The sequence below is a fragment of the Plectrocnemia conspersa genome, unplaced genomic scaffold (assembly GCF_051122295.1).
Source record: "Plectrocnemia conspersa isolate PC_06_02 unplaced genomic scaffold, ASM5112229v1 ptg000014l, whole genome shotgun sequence".
NCBI lineage: Eukaryota > Metazoa > Arthropoda > Insecta > Trichoptera > Polycentropodidae > Plectrocnemia > Plectrocnemia conspersa.
The window spans coordinates 17,287,262-17,300,636 of NW_028277178.1; the positions used below are offsets into that span (position 1 = coordinate 17,287,262).

The 13,375-nt window shown below is 30.8% G+C and overlaps 1 protein-coding gene and 2 non-coding genes across 3 annotated transcripts in view; 1 reads left to right on the forward strand and 2 right to left on the reverse strand.

Annotated features, from left to right (window-relative positions):
* Positions 1-4,114, reverse strand: part of Cad88C (cadherin 88C) — a 40,871-nt gene extending 36,757 nt beyond the window's left edge. The window contains exon 1 of the mRNA XM_088204905.1: positions 3,935-4,114. The gene's annotated coding sequence lies outside the window, so the exon portion shown is untranslated. The remainder of the gene's footprint in view (positions 1-3,934) is intronic.
* Positions 4,115-7,519: 3,405 nt separating this feature from the next.
* Positions 7,520-7,816, forward strand: LOC148226394 (signal recognition particle RNA). The gene has a single exon (XR_015812415.1).
* A 5,257-nt stretch (positions 7,817-13,073) lies between these two features.
* Positions 13,074-13,370, reverse strand: LOC148226395 (signal recognition particle RNA). Its single transcript, XR_015812416.1, has one exon.
* Between the last annotated feature and the right edge of the window lie 5 nt (positions 13,371-13,375).

Genomic DNA, 13,375 nt, shown 5'->3' on the forward strand with positions numbered 1-13,375 from the left:
TGTATATAGCATAAAGTTGAGAGTAAAAGCAAATTGGGTGTAATGGAATAATTTAATTCGTCTACATCTGTGGCTAGAGTCCGTTGAGTGCGCGTGTCGAAATCGCTTTGCATTGTTCGACGGCGATGGGAAAAAAACGAACCATTTTTCCATACTTTCCAAATTAAAAACAGTAACAGCGCACACGCGCATACGTGTCCAAACGCGTCTCGGTTTTGGAAACGATTAAATCTCGCTAGAATTGGGCTAAATCAGATCTTTGAGAAGATTAACACGCGAGAAATGTCATGGACAAATTTAATCGTTTATTTGGAAATACTAAGACTTTTAGGGCGGTACTTACACAAAAAGATTATCGTTTCAGTCTATTTTAGAGCCATTTTTAAAAACTTTGGGTTCTATTTTTTTCAAATTTATTAGTAATTAATATGTAGTTTTTTCTTCCAATTATTAGCTCATGTCAATGGGCATTATTGATATTTTTATTGATAATTAATAATGTTTCGTTAATACTATGTTTATAGGAACATACGTTTGATAAGTAGCCTTTAAGGTCAAACTTATTTTGTTCAGCGATATTTCAGCAGGAAGAGTATTAAAGCCAAATTTTACCTAAATAATTAAATTTTTCATTATTGTTCTTGAAAGGTAGAATATATATTTTTTGGTTCCTAACCACAGTCCGCGATTTTTGTGAGTATAATCTTGAACATATTAATTTATAAGCTCATTTAGTAATTGTTCAAGCGTTTTGTTTATTAATACAAAAATCATATATAAATCTCTTGAAAAGTTTATGTAATGAAAAAATAAATTAGTTTTGTTATTGTCGCTATAACCGATTAATAGGCGCAATAAAAGCTTCATTAACCGTTTACCAAAACGTTACTGACCGTTAATGATTATTAACTAAAAGTCGTACTGTGCAGATTAGATTAGGACTTTTAACTTAGCAAATCAATAGCTTTAATAAATATTTTATCTATTCAACTATGATCTTCTAAAAAATATTTATATATTTATGAAATAACATTCACATGCCAACTATATAGATGTATCGTAATTATGCTATTTAAAATAATGTTATAATGGCTCACGATCCTTAGTCATGCGGAACACGACGAAGAACACAACCTAAAGGAAATGTGATAATGAATAAACTCCTCGATAAAATATACATACACCCAGGGCCGCCTGGGAATGATTCTGGAAAACAATGATTCCGGGCCTCATGACAAAAATGGCATTTTATATTTTTTTAACATCGTTAAATAATTTATTGAATAAAAATAAATAGGTACGAGTTAACCCTTTTTAAGCTTCAAATAAATATATTTAATTATGCATTAAAAATATTTTATAATATATATTATATTTGAAATATTTTAATTATGGATTAAAATTATTAAAAAATCTACGCCTAATATTTATATGATAATTAGTCGTGTTTTCTTTGCTGCTCAGTGTTGCCATATAGTGAATTTTCATTCCGGGTCAAAATAAAAAAAACATGCCATCGCGGTGAATTAAGACTTTTTATAACAATATTACGAGTGAGAATCGAATAAAGCACATCTAAACAGAATTTTGCCAAATAGGATAGTGCAAAAAACAATTATCCTTTCTCAGAAGTTAAAACTCCACGTCAAAAGCAATAAAATCGTGCCGTCGCCGTCGTTACCGAGCTACTTCCGATATGATTTTACTGAAATGACATATTTAAAAAAAATATTTTCGGGATAGATTCGAGACTGTTTTTTATAGATTTTCTTTTAGAAATAACCACTTGAAACTGAATGTATTATTTATTTTGCTGTATTAAATCCAGTTGTCAAAATATCGATAATACAATCTATAAAAACATAAAATTTATATAATTCAGCTGGTTCTATTGTTGATTTTTCGTTATTTCTTTGCTTCTTCCTAAGGTATTCGATTTGAATTTTCAGATCGAATACCTAAATTTACTGCTACTAATTTACATTCGTTGAAGATTTCCTTTCATGTCTAATATTTAAAAAAAATTCAATAAGCAATAAAGTCAACAATAATTTGCAAAGCAAAGCAAAAATAATTTGCAAAGCAAACAATATTTAACACAAACGGAGCCGCGTCAAAAAACTTACAATCTGTCCCTTTGAATAATAATGTTTATTGTGAAAGTACTACCTAGAAAGTGGGCGCTTTTGAAGGCAATGTTCCGCTCCTTATATTTATTCATCAGTACATACATCTCAAACAACTTTATTTTACTTCAGATTCATTATTTGAGGTCGGTTATTACTTTTTTTGAGTCGGACCTTAAGGAGAACGGGCTCCGGGATTTTGTCCCCTCTCCCAGGGGATGCCTTCATTCACTTATATATAGTATTTTAAATTGCTGATTATGATTTTATGGAAAAATTGCCAAAGTGTCGATATTATCAAATTAAAATACAACTACAACTTGTTTTAACTACGGCCGGATAACAATAATTTTTTGACCTCTCGTGTCAGTGTCCCTCGCCCCCGATGCGGGCAAAAGTCAACCAACCGTAGGGCTTTCAAGGGCAAAAACTCTTTGTGCTCTTACGAAACGAACTCTCACAAATGCATTCAGCATATAGAACAATTTGCATAACACTTTCGCACATACGAAACTGGAATATCACTCTAAACATTCGATATCTTGGCAAACTGTAACTCAAGAATACACCGATTGATATAAATAATATATTATCATTATTGTTATTAATGGGCAAAAATCGACAGGTATTTTATAAATGATTGTGTGTTTCACACATTCGTGCATTATTTCATATAGCAATTTCCGTGATCTTCTATAGAATTGAACGCGTTAAACAATAAAAGTTAGCATGCAATTTATAAAATAAGTGTTAAGTCTATTTTTATGCCTTATCGCCTTTTCCGTTTCTCATTGTTAGCTTTATAAAAAGTATGTATCAATCAACTTTTATTTTTTTAATGCGAGCATTTCTTGATTCTTGTGTCACAAAGTTTTAAAGAAATGTCGCGCTTTAATGGTTCTGCGTTTTATTGTAATTGTTAGCAAGCAACCGTAAACGAATGAACTTTTATCATTATTATGTATTGCATGTTTAAAAGTTAAGTAATAAAATCGAAAATAAAACATTGATGGTTTAAATTAAAAAGTAAATATATTAGTAATAAATATATAAAACAATTTTAAAATGTTTCTATTATATATCTTAATTTAGGTATTAAATTGTTGGGTTCTTTATATATTTAGATTATTTCATTAATCATTTCCCATAATTATTATAATAATTTTAAATGATAATATTAAAAACTCAGCCATAACTTCGTTTATGTTGTAACACATTTGACTATAATAAATATATATTATATATTTAATAAGTAATTAATTCCATATTTTAAAATAATTTACTCATAAAAAAATATTGTATAAAGTATTACTCAAACACAATTGTTCCAAATAGAAAATTAAACTTTTCATACTGATTGTTATTTTTTTAGTTATTGAACATATCTTAACGTTTATTTTAAACGTAGTAGTAATAAATAACCACATCTTTAGTGTTTAGTTTAAATTACTGATCTTCCAGCTACTACTAATGTTAATCTTAATTACTGAATGATTATTAGAAAAGTAGACCCAATGAAAATAATATCTCCATTGACATATTATATCATAATTATTAAAGATACAAATAAAAAGACGTAGTCACATATTACACCAGATCGTATATATGAACATAGTTTTTAATTAACATTTTTTTCCAATAAGTGAGTGAAATGTTGATATGAATTTCTATGAATATTTAAGCATTCAAATCCCTTTCTCTCATGACATATAATTTTATTTAAACTACAATTCTAGTAAATTGTAATCGATTCTAGAATAAACATTCATTATTATAATAAGGGTTACCATAAAATTATTTACACTTACCTTTTAGTAAAAAACTACACAATATTTTATCCAAAACCTTATTTTACTTATAGTATGAATAATATAGATATTCAAGTCACTTTTTATTCTATATATGTTTTTATTATTATAAACACGTGCGTGTGTATATAAGTAAAAAGCGCACCGCGTCCGATAGCTACCGCGTACCGCCTCTGACTGAGGGTTTGTTGCATTCTCGTTACCAAATGTCTTGCCTACCGATGCGTAACTTCTTCAGTTAACCACTGACTGGTCCGGTTAGTGTACGGCAATTACTAATTATTTTATAGAGATACATCCGATGTTGGTATCTAATAAAATCATAATCCTTCTAGTTATAAATCATATTATGATTATTGAATGAAAAGCTTCGTTGATGTCTTCTTTTATTATTGCACAAAGTAATTGATGCTTAGCAAATAAACCAAAATAATAGATATGTATATAATAAATTTGAATGAATTTTAATCAGAAATAAAGTAATGATGTCTAGGGAGCGGCTTGAATTAAAGTGTCTGGCGTGTTTTTAAAGGCTTTTTATATATTATGTCTATCAGCTCTGACGAATCTTGGGCAAAATGATTTTGATCAATTAAGCCGAAGGAGATGTCCACCCTATTTTGTAAAGCCATAGACTAAAATTGCATCGTTTAACTACATTTTTTTATTCTCACGGATAAATATCGTGCTAGGTCGTTCATAATAATTTATAATTAATAAAATAAATGTCACTGATTTACAAACTGTGATTTATTTCTGGTGTTTCACTACTTGCTAAGTAGTCGTTGATTGTGTTTACCCCGTTGTAACGCATTGGGCTAACGCCTGTCATGTTGCATAGAAATATTTACTTTAAAACTCACCCAAACTGTTGTTTATTGAAGGGGCTAGCAGGTGCATACTTAAAATCCACTTTACACATAGTATGTGTTTTAAGAATCCTACCTATTTGTATATTATTTTTAATGACGATTTCTCTCAATATTTTTAAAGAAATTATTAAAAAAAAAAATTTTTGGGAAATTTTGCTGGAAATATTAGTTGTCATTATTTTGTTCCTTACTCCTTTGGTTGTCGAACTTTTTGAATCATTATCTAAATACCGAAATATTACATAATAAAAAAATATGTCTGGTATGAATATTACTTGCCACTGAAGCTAACACCCTACAGCGTTTTGCAAAAAATTTAAATTTTAAAAATCATAGTCGATACTTCACTGTTTGAGGTACCCCAGATAGTCTTATATATACATATATAACTAAAAAAATCATTATATTTTTAAAACGTTTTCTTAAAATTTGATTTAATGTAAATGATTTTAATAGAAAATAATAGCAATAAATTGAGTACAAAATAAATGAACATAGCAAAAAAAAATATAATTATTTTATAAAAAATATTGAAAGCCTCTGTATTGATAAAAAACAACCCACAAAAGCCAAATAATACACAAAAAAATATGTAAAATAAATTACAGAAATTATGGGAATACCTGATTTTTTTCTATAATTTACTGCAAATACAATATAAAATAAGTAACAACAGAAATAATTATGAAAAAATACAAAAAAATTAACTTACTCCCAGGGGTATAATACTAATAAATTAGTAAATATACATTAAAGGGTTAAAGAAAGACATTTTAATTTGTTAAAAATGTTTATATAGTTGAATTCATAGTTTTCCTTTAAGAGTATCAGAAAATAGTTGACAAAATAGAAACTTGTTCTTCCTTCTTTATGCAATTTCGATAGAATGAATATTACCTTAATTTAGAGACCATGTAAGGTCAAATATTCTTTTATAACAAAAAAGATTTCTAAGATACTTCAATATGAGGGAGTTCCGCTATTATACTTTCTCTTATCCCAGTGATTTTTAATAAGAGCTTTAGGTTATGATTTGCTGTATTCCTGTGGAAAGTTATACATATATTGCTTAGAGTACTGTATACTAGCATTTATCAACCTATCTTTGAAAATTGAGTAATTTTCCGTTAAAAAATGAATATAAACCTCACTAAAAAAGCTTCAAATAAACTATACTTTGTAAAATATACTAAGAACAAAGACGCACGATATTACATTTGGATCACATGCCACATAAAGAGTGATATGAGATAAACATTTATTTTAGCTCCGCCCAATAATTTCGTGGAATCTCTCAAAGGATGCAGAGATTAGCATTAGGTGGTTTTACCAACTTTAAAAAATAACCAAAATGTTAGTTAATTTCTGTAATTTTGAAGTTTTTCATCGTAGGGAAAGTTTGTAAAATCCTGTTGTAAATAATCTTCTACGGATCTACGATGTGTGTTGATTCAGTGATAGCTTATGAGGAGTTATACCTTTGTCCTGTGGTAGTGTTGTTATTCATATCTAAAAATCCATACAGCACTTTGACGCACATAAGTTCCCATAATTCTATGAAATATTAAAGTTGGTCGAAACACTCCTACATAGACAGACATCTAGTATATATAAAAGTATAAATCAAAACTCTTGAACACCTCTTCAGGGTTAGTAAATACCTCGTAATCAAACATATTTTTTTAGAGCGTTTTCATAGTGAATTCGTAAAGAAACCTTCAACATCCATGCTTTCGGTGATATGCTTTGTAATGAAGACAGCACTTCCATAACAATATTTGTTAATTAATTCCTATTATCTCTGTAGGAATTGACAAACTTCAAACAGGTTTTCATGGAAGATGTTGCTCTTAAAATATATGTATTATTTGACTTTATATCACTTTGCTAATAATACTGACTTGAGACACTGTACTATGTCATACATACCGTAAGTGTAATAACCACTCAGCTTGGGCCATCTCAGAGATTTGTAGAAAAACTACTAACACGGCTCTCCCAGCGAGTAGCCCTCTATAATTTTTAATATTAAACTTGGCACATTGCCCTTCTGTACAATTCAGATGACTAGATTTTGAAAATATCAAAGGAAGACACTTAAAATAAAAAGTCAATGTTAAATTTTTGTTCGAAGAGGAAAAACTACTGCATGAGCTAAAATAAATAAAAGGCCATTTTGAAAATTTTTGTTTAAGGACCATCTTGGAAATTTTTGTTTGAGGAGCACATCTAGTCAGCTTAAATGCATAATTTTGGGGAGGGGGGAAGTATCAAAATGTACATGAAATATCATATAGGAATGAAAACTAGATGACTTCATCTAAGTCTCATGGTAGCAAAATTGTAATATGGTGAAGTAAAAGAAATTAAAAAACAATATAAAAGTTTTTTTTCAATAATTATTTATGTAATAAAATTATTATTAAATTTACTTAGTATATAAAATAAAAAGGTTCAATTCTTTGCTCACACGTGTCATATTGCCGCTTACCATCTACCGATAGATGTCAATACAATTTAAGAATTATATTTTAATAATATACTTATTTAATTTATAATTAAAAAACGGGAACACTTTTGTTAGAAAATTAATTTTGAATCGATTTAAAAAATATATTTTTATAATTAGAATAAAAAAAATAAAATTTAAAAATTTGAGTTGAAATTGAGCGCATATCTAGACTCATATATCCAATTTGTGACTTGAACCTCGACTGGGAGCGTGGCGTCTCTTGTAATGCGGCTTCTCGCAGGTCTGAATCGGAGGATGCGTTGAGGGCGGGACCCCTGTGGGCGAGTGCGCCCATGTTGACCGGGCGTCCGCACTAAGCCCGCCATCGATATGGGGCGCCGCGGGGAGCCGCGGCACTCCAGGTCGGCTAAGGAGGGGCGAACCGGGCCAGGGGGGTAACCCAGCAGCCAAGAGTCCCCGTGGGGGGCAGTAGTGGGACAGCGCCTGGGAGTGGGCGCCCGCCCGCAGCCCGTCCAACACACGCAGACCCGATTCTTTTGCACTTTTTCACACCCTGAACCACTGGGAATGATTCTACTTTTTTTGTCTAGATCTAATATTATCAAATAAGTTCTATATGATCTTGACTTATTACTTTTATAAAATAGTATATAATTTAATACCCCTTCTTGTTCTACCAAACATATATCAGTGTTTAGCACTATCCATGCAAATTAAGAATCCTAAAAAATATTTTTTATTCTACTAGAAACCACTCTTTCGCCATTATGGTGAAGAGAAAGAATGTATTTTTTAACATATTCAAAATATCTCTAAATGGTTTGCTTTACATAGAGGTTTCTTAAAGTTGAACTGGTTTATATATTTTTAATTTAAAATATCGAATAAATTATTTATTGCACGTATGAAGGTTACCGTCCCTATGCAATCATTAAAGCTTTCTAAGCATTTTTTTTACAAAATTCTAACATATCTGCTACACTATTACTAAGAAGCTGAGTAGCTAATTTCATTTTATGGTTGTGAAAGTAAATGTGTTTTCGCGATAATTTGTTAGCAAAGTGCAAGTTTTCTTTCTCCTGTAATTGATGAAGTTTTATTATAAAATTCCATTTAATATTATTACCCAAACTATTCCTAAATATTTGTTTGGATTTCAACGAATTCTTAATTAATTTAAGCAAGTGACACGGATCTAAAAAAAACTGCTACGGGTTTCTGAGTGCATCAATGCGGGAAAGTAGTTTTAAGATTATTATATTGTAAATTACAGCCCATATTTTTAATCATAGAAAAGTTAATAGGACAACCGTCAAATGTTACAGAAACCACATCTATATTTCATTCGTGTACTTTTTTTAAACGTAATTGTAATAAATTAGCATTTTGTGTGCCTGATATCCCATCTAATAAAAAATATGCTACCGGTAATTTCTAGCTACCGTTTATACATACAATAACTAGTGCTTCTTTTGCAATTGATAAGCAATCCCCGTCTAAATAAAATCTAAGAAACGTATATAATATTACTAACCTTAATATGTGAGAAAAATATTTACTAATGAAAAATTATTTTCATCACTCAATTTGAATATAAATTAAATATAAGCTCCAAGTATGGAATGCGTAGCCTAATTGGCAAGTGTATAATGACGTGTTTTGCACGCGTCACTTTTAATAAAAAAATATTAAAATAACACAAATAAATGCATGATGTAGCTTGTGAAATGATAAATTGCATTTCCTCTGCTGTTTTGTACTGTTTTTACACGGTACGCGACAATTGGGCGACGGACAAATGGGCGATTCCGGTCAATTGGGCGACGGTCAATTGGGCGATGGTTATTTGGGCGACGGTCATATGGGCGACAGAAATTAAAAAAACTTGCACGCTTTGCTTTATTATGAATATTAATAAAATATACATTAAAACGAAAATGTATATTAAATGAAAAACAATTTTATTTTTAAATTATTAACTCATATTATAATTATATGCAATACCACGTAAATATTCTATGATATTTTTTCTATTGTACCTCAAAACTTCTATAAAAATTCTTTGGTCTATTCTTTTCATAAAGACATCCATTCCAAAAATATTTTTCCTTGTCTTTTTGACTTAATATGTCTGAATTATCCATTTATGAAGAATATAAACTGTGCTAACTCAAATTAGTCGCTCTCAACAATGATCTATAAAAAACAATTATCTATAAATAACACATAAAATATAACCCACATGTGAATAAAAAGACACGTACTTACTTTCTTGCTGTACTGAATTTTTTTACCAAAAACACAATGACACTGTGACAAAGTGTTTTAAAACCACGACAAAAATAATTTTTAAAGACGCAACAAAACTTTTTGCGAACGTTTTCAGTAAAAATTCAAAAGTATACTGAGCGCTAGTTATGGGTTATTATATTTATATAAAATTACCCTATCTAGTTTTAAATAGATAACTGTAAAATATGCGATTTTTGTGAATTCCCAAAGCTTATTCTCACACTAATTTCCAAGGCGCAAAACATAAAAAAAATTCGCGTTAAGGGCAAAATCCACGATAAACATTTATCAGCGCTAGTTATAGGTTATTATATTTATATATAACTACCCTATCCAGTTTAAAATAGATAACGGTAAAATATGCGATTTTTGGAAATTCCAAAAGATTGTTCTCACAGTAATTTATAAGTCTCAAAACATAAAAAAATCGCGTAAAGGGTAAAATCCACGATAAACACTTATCAGCGTTAGTTCTGTGTTATTATATTTATATATAACTATCCTATCTAATTTAAAATAGATAACTACAAAACATGCGATTCTTGGAAATTCCAAAAGTTTGTTCTCACAGTAGTTTCCAAGGCTCAAAACATAAAAAAAATTCGCGTAAGGGCCCACTATAAACATTTATCAGGTAGGTATTTATAATAAAATTACCGACTTAAGTCGTGTGCTTTAAGTGTTTTATGATATCGGGTAACTCTTAAATTCTTGAATAAAAAAATAAAACTGTTTAAGTGATATTTTTAGATTAATTAAGCACAAATGATAAGTAAATACATACTATATCTTATGTAGGTATATTATATTTTGTTTAGACCGAATAATGTTTTCATCTTTTAAATCTATTCCTAAAAATATTACTTATATTTTCGTATGTACGTATATGTATATATATATATATATATATATTTTAATATGTATTAAATTATGTTAATTATTTAATTAATTATAAGATCATGATTTGCATCACATTTATTTGTAATGCATTATTATTGTATCGCCCAAAAGACCGTCGCCCAAAAGACCATCGCCCATTTGTCCGTCGCCCATTTTGAATCGCCCATTTGACCGTCGCCCAATCGCCGTCGCCCAATTGACCGTGTCCCGTTTTTACATGATAATACCGAACAGGAAGCCATATTTTATTATTCGTTGAATGCGCGAAGACGGCACCACCGACCACATGCACGGGGTGGCTGACCCGGTACGCGACAATTGGGCGACGGACAAATGGGCGATTCTGGTCAATTGGGCGACGGTCAATTGGGCGATGGTTATTTGGGCGACGGTCATATGGGCGACAGAAATTTAAAAAAACTTGCACGCTTTGCTTTATTGTAAATATTAATAAAATATACATTAAAACGAAAAAGTATTTTAAATGAAAAGCAATTTTATTTTCAAAATATTAAACTCATATTATAATTATATGCAATACCACGTAAATATTCTATGATATTTTTTCTATTGTACCTCAAAACATTTATAAAAATTCTTTGGTGTATTCTTTTTATTAAGATATCCATTCTAAACATATTTTTCCTTGTCTTTTTGACTTAATATGCCTGAATTATCTATTTATGAAGAATATAAACTGTGGTAACTCAAATTTGTCGCTCTCAACAATGATCTATAAAAACAATTATCTATAAATAACACATAAAATATAACCCACATGTGAATAAAAAGACACATACTTATTTTCTTGCTGTACTGAATTTTTTTACCAAAAACACAATGACACTGTGACAGTGTTTGAAAACCACGACAAAAATAATTTTCAAAGACGCAACGAAACTTTTTGCGAACGTTTTCAGTAAAAATTCAAAAGTATACTGAGCGCTAGTTATGGGTTATTATATTTATATATAACTACCCTATCTAGTTTTAAATAGATAACTGTAAAATATGCGATTTTTGTGAATTCCCAAAGTTTATTCTCACACTAATTTCCAGGGAGCAAAACATAAAAAATATTCGCGTTAATGTCAAAATCCACGATAAACATTTATCAGCGCTAGTTCTAGGCTATTATATTTATATATAACTACCCTATCCAGTTTAAAATAGATAACGGTAAAATATGCGATTTTTGGAAACTCGAAAAGATTGTTCTCGCAGTAATTTATAAGTCTCAAAACATAAAAAAATCGCATAAAGGGCAAAATCCACGATAAACACTTATCAGTGCTAGTTCTGTGTTATTATATTTATATATAACTATCCTATCTAATTTATAATAGATAACTGTAAAATATGCGATTTTTGGAAATTCCAAAAGTTTGTTCTCACAGTAGTTTCCAAGGCTCAAAACATTAAAAAAATTCGCGTAAGGGCCCACTATAAACATTTATCAGGTAGGTATTTATAATAAAATTACCGACTTAAGCCGTGTATTTAAAGCGTTTTATGATATCGGGTAACACTCCTAAATTCTTGAATAAAAAAAATCAAACTGTTTAAGTGATATTTAATGATTAAATAAGCACAAATGATAAGTAAATATATACATACTATATCTTATGTAGGTATAATATATTTTGCTTAGACCGAATAATGTTTTCATCTTTTAATTCTATTCTAAAAAATATTACTTATATTTTCGTATGTACGTATATGTATGTATATATTTTAATATTTATTAAATTATGGTAATTATTTAATTAATTATAAGATCATGATTTTCATCACATTTATTTGTAATGCATTATTATTGCATCGCCCAAAAGACCGTCGCCCAAAAGACCATCGCCCATTTTGAATCGCCCATTTGACCGTCGCCCAATCGCCGTCGCCCAATTGACCGTGTCCCTGGCTGACCGAAGGACTAGCTTATTTTATTTTTCTTGGTACAATTATTTTGTAAGCGTCGCCCTCTTTACTTATTTCAGTAGTACTTTATTTTTTAATTAAATACTATTTAAGCAAAATACGAAAATAAATTATTTTAATATAAATTATATCCGCGTGTCAATAATAAAGGACAAAAAGTACCCAGAATCTAAGCTAACGTCATTTGAGGGGGAAGGTGGGAGCATTTTCCCCTCTTAATTTGGGCAGAAAAATGCATGTCATTTAATGTAGTACCATTAATCTTAATGAAATCGAAGTATTAAAAAAAAGACCACTGACTTACTTACTTTTGCTCCCTCCTTGGAAAAAGCTGATATTACGTCCCTGTCCGGGACGAACAACTCAAATCCGGTATCGTCTGATCACTTGATGTAAATGCAACATAAGTTTGCATCTTTTATCCTAGTTCGGTGTAAAATGTCCGGTTTAAAATTGGTAAGGTACGGGAAAATATGCAAAAGAATTGGGTATGCGTTTATTGGACAGGCGCTTATGTTGTACCACTGCTGCAACTTTGACAAAGTTATTTGCCTGTTGGGTTTAAATTTGAAACATCATCTCATTGGATGGCAGTAATCTTACAACTGACTCTTATTGTGACAAAAAGTAGAATCATTCCCAGTGGTTCAGGGTGTGAAAAAGTGCAAAAGAATCGGGTCTGCGTGTGTTGGACGGGCTGCGGGCGGGCGCCCACTCCCAGGCGCTGTCCCACTACTGCCCCCCACGGGGACTCTTGGCTGCTGGGTTACCCCCCTGGCCCGGTTCGCCCCTCCTTAGCCGACCTGGAGTGCCGCGGCTCCCCGCGGCGCCCCATATCGATGGCGGGCTTAGTGCGGACGCCCGGTCAACATGGGCGCACTCGCCCACAGGGGTCCCGCCCTCAACGCATCCTCCGATTCAGACCTGCGAGAAGCCGCATTACAAGAGACGCCACGCTCCCAGTCGAGG